Below are 4580 nucleotides of genomic sequence, written 5' to 3' on the forward strand. Positions count from 1 at the left end.
GGTCATATAATGATTGTCAAAGTTGTTTTTTTTTTTTTTTTCCCGTCATCTACTTCTTGAATTTTTGGTCAACGATACCTGGGACCCCGAAATACCGGGGCACATGAAATTTGGTGGGTATGTAGCCCCACTAGACCTTTACAGAAAATGTTTGTTTGGTCCCCGGGGGCCACTCCCCCTCCGCGCTGGGCCCCCCGAAACCCAAAAAATGCAGTTTTTCCTAAATAACTACCTGAACCGTGGCACTGAGGATGAAGAATCTTTTATGGTATGTTGGTCTCAAGGTCCCACATCAACCTAGCCCATAATCACTCATTTGTGATTTGCACCCCCCCCGGTAAAAAATGAAAAGGCAATATCATTCTGCTTTAATCGCCCCTATCTTCAGTTAAGATGTTCAGAACTGCACCAAATTTTATGTGTATGATTAACCTGGCATTCTCTGGGGGTATGCCAAGTTTCGTAGAATTTCATCCATGGGGGGGGGGGTCTAAAAAAGTTATGTGTACATTTAGTGACTGTACACTCATTGGCCTGTAGATGGTGGTGCACACATATACACATGCACACACACATAGGCACGCACATACTACCGGTATTAGAATGGCCGATACATAATTACAAATTCAGTAGGATTAAAAGAAAGCCAAATATTCATCATCATCATCATGGTTGCATTTCCAGTATTGGCGATACGTAGTCATTTGTCCACCAGATGGCGCATCGTTGCAGTGAGACGTAATTTTGTTGGAAATTAATCTAAAGTGGGTTGGAAAAACAATGGACGCTTACAAGGACTGTAGTTTACCGCAGAGAACGTCTAATAAGGATAGGACGATTTTCACGTGAAATGTAATTCCCATTTCTTCTTGAAGCCGAAATAAATCTGAGAATGTTTATCGGACATGCTTGGTTTTTACTACAGGTACGTTAATCTTAGGCTATAATATCAATAGCTAGGACCTAGGTACAATAATGTTACCATTAGCATTGATTGAGTGATGGAGGCCAATTTGATTGCATTTGTAGAAAACTTTGCGGTTACACCAAGCAAATTGATAGCAGCACTAATTGTATCTTTCGACTGCCATCTCATTTGCTTATGACCATAACCTAGGCTACTAACAGGAGCTAAGTGAGTTAGCCACAACACGTTCGCTCTGTGATGTTTTTTTAATGGAAAATATATAGGCTACCTGAAAGATAATCTGTGTATGATGCATCCTAAACACCGGGCTGGGACATTTCTGCTCAAAGTCTCAAAAAGCATCTGAGTCAACGTTCATTCCCAAACACCCATACAGGCTACTTCAATCCAATTGTGGCCGCAAATAAACCCCAGTATGCCTGCGTGCCTGCGTGCCTGTGTGCCTGTGTCGTGTAACTTCCTGCCCGCCTTCCTCCGGCTCTCCAGGGTATGTGAGGAGGTCCTGCTGGGCATCCCCACCTCGTTATTGTGCAAACCAATCAGCTCAGTCTATCTGAATGCCTTCGGGGTGTTTAGTCTATGTTTAACACCCCACTAGTGCTGCCTCTCAGTCTACCCTCCCCCCAACCCCTTATCTGTTTTCCCGCCTCATCTCCCTCCTCTCATCTTCTCTTCTCCTCTCCTCTCATCTTCTCTTTTCCTCTCCTCACCTTCACACTCATCTTCTCTCCTCCTCTCCTCTCTTCTTTCATCTTCTCTCCTCTGTTTTTAACATATGAATCTGCTCTGCGAGCTCTGTGGAGATTTTTACTTGTCTTTATTCTGTAGTGTAATAAAGATGTGTTAAGCCTCTCCTCTCCTCCCCTATCTTCTCCTCTCATCTTTTCTCCTCTCCTCTCTTCTCCTCTCTCCTCTCCTCACTTCTCCTCTCATCTTCTGTCCTCTCTTCTCTTTTCCTCTCATTTTCTCTCCTCTCCTCTCCTCTCCTCTTTTCTCATCTTCTCTCCTCTCATCTCCTCTTCTCTTCTCTCCTCTCTTCTCATCTCCTCTCATCTCCTCTTATCTTCTCTCCTCTCCTCTTCTTTCCTCTCTTCTCCTCACCTCTCATCTCCTCTTCTCTTCTCTCCTCTTCTCTCCTCTGCCCTCATCTCCTCTCATCCTGCTGCCTTTCCTGCATGAAAGGGACCGTGAGGTGTATTTCCCCCAGGACTGCATGCCTCCATATCTCCCCTAACCCAGTGTGTGTGCCTGAGCTGAGCAGAGTGTCCAGCAGTGAGGTGATGCAGTGGTCAGCAGATAGCTCATACCAATGACTGTGCAAAGGAAGCTGTGTAAAGGCTGCTTAGACTCTATAAAAGGCTGTTCCTTCCGTCACTGGAGGGCACTCGATACTGGAGGGAGCCCTCAGGTATGAGCTACACCAGGCGCTACAACAATTAGCTGCCAATGGAATCAATGGAAGTAGCTTCACCGGACGTGATAGCGGCGCGTACGTTCGAAATAAATAGACCAGTCTTTTAAAATGGATTTTACGCGTCGCGAACGGAACGCTTCAGTTACATGCCTGGCGTAGCTCATACCTCAGTGCTGTGATGGCGACAAGATCCTTCTCATGTTACACTCTGAAATAGGTGTCAGCAGACAGTTCATTCCAATGACGGTGTGGTAAAAAGAAGCTGTGGAAAAAGGCAGGAGAGATTTGTGCTGAGAGGCAGAACAGGGGCTGCATAAAAGACTTGTTTCTCCACTCACAGGTTGACCCAGAGATAAATGCGTGAATGAGTTTTTCTAAGTCATGTTTTGACATCAGCCCTCTGAGTTTGGCAATATTTTTGAGGTGGTAAAAAGCTGATTTAGTTATCGCTTTCATGTGGCTGTTGAAATTTAGATCACTGTGAATTAATACACCAATATTTTTAACAGTATCCTTTGCCTTCAACCCTTTTGTGTCAAGGAGAGTGGCAACCCTAAGTCTTTCCTCCTTTTTACCAAATATAATTACTTCAGTTTTTTCTTTGTTCAGCTTTGAGACATCCAGGTGTTGATTTGTTCTATACACTGACACATAGATTCAAGAGGACCATAGTCGTTTGGTGACAGAGCCTCTGAATGGTAGCCTCTGAAATAACCGAGACCCTGTGTTGTTGAGTGGTGCTGTGTTGTTGCTGTGAAATGTTGCTGCAGTGGTGTGTTTTAGTGACTCGGTCAGTTCTTCTCATATTACTGCCCCTCAGAGAGATAGAGAGAGAGAGAGAGAGAGAGAGAGAGAGAGAGAGAGAGAGAGAGAGAGAGAGAGAGAGGCTTTAGTGGCCCGGTTTTTTTTTAATAGGTATATTTGTTGAGGTCACATCAGAAGAAAAAAAGAATGTGCATCTTTTCTACACCACAAACGCACTCTCCTCGTTCGCGGTTCCCAGGGGCGTTGAGGATGAATTCACCTCGGCCCCGTCTGCATCTCATGCCAGCGCTTTTACCGCGTGTCACACCCAAGACGGAAAACCCTGTGGGGAGAACGCCCACCATGGGGGCAGCGGGGACTCTCCCTCTCTATCACTCTGTCCCTCTCTCTCTCTCTCTCCCTCTCTCTATCTATTGATCTCTTTCTCTGTGATATTTTCACACTTACCGCCCATTTGAGAACGATGAGAGGTGCGCCTCCCATGACACCTGCGTCTCTCTCTCTTCATCTCTCTCTCTTCATCTCTCTCTCTTCATCTCTCTCTCTCTCTCTCTCTTCATCTCTCTCTCTCTTCATCTCTCTCTCTCTCTCTCTTCATCTCTCTCTTCATCTCTCTCTCTTCATCTCTCTCTCTCTCTCTCTCTTCATCTCTCTCTTCATCTCTCTCTCTCTTCATCTCTCTCTCTCTCTCTCTTCATCTCTCTCTCTCTTCATCTCTCTCTTCATCTCTCTCTCTTCATCTCTCTCTCTCTCTCTCTTCATCTCTCTCTCTCTCTCTCTCTTCATCTCTCTCTTCATCTCTCTCTCTCTCTCTCTCTCTCTCTTCATCTCTCTCTCTCTTCATCTCTCTCTCTCTCTCTACTTCTCTCTCCATGTCTCTTTCTTTCCTCTCCCTCGCTCTCTCCATCTCTTTCTCACTGCCTCTATATCTGCCTCTGCCACTGCCTCTATAACTGCCTCTATACCATGTGTCTCTTATCTTTCTCATTTTCTCCGTCTCTCTTTCTGACTCCCTCTTTCTCTCTCCCTCCCTCTCACTCTCTGTCCCTTCCTCCATCTCTTTCTCTTTGTCTCTCTCTCAGCTGCAGCCAATGTCAGATAGCAACCCCAAGACCTGCCTAGTAACAGAGGACACACACAAGCAGGGAGGGGGAGAGAGAGAGAAGAGAGAGAGAGAGAGATTGGAAGAGAGCGGGGATATGAGAGAAAAGGGTGAAACAGAAAGAGAGGGAAACGGGTATGGTGATAACAGGGGTTGGAAAGGTGAGAGTTGGGGGGGGGGTAAGAGAAAGAAAATAGAGAGAGAGAAGGAGACTGAAAGGGTGGGACGACCAAATGAGAGTTAGGGGTGGAGATTGAGATAGAGAGAGAAATAGACTTGTTTATTGAACCATTATTCAATGTCAATTTTAATTTCAAAGGACTTATTGACATGACGAGCCATTGTGTTGTCTGAGTTTGTATAGACAAATG

The sequence above is a fragment of the Alosa pseudoharengus genome, unplaced genomic scaffold (assembly GCF_046254945.1).
Source record: "Alosa pseudoharengus isolate Yale_2024_CS ecotype anadromous, Long Island Sound unplaced genomic scaffold, YU_APseudo_1.1 YU_APseudo_1.1_scf_13, whole genome shotgun sequence".
Lineage (NCBI taxonomy): Eukaryota > Metazoa > Chordata > Actinopteri > Clupeiformes > Clupeidae > Alosa > Alosa pseudoharengus.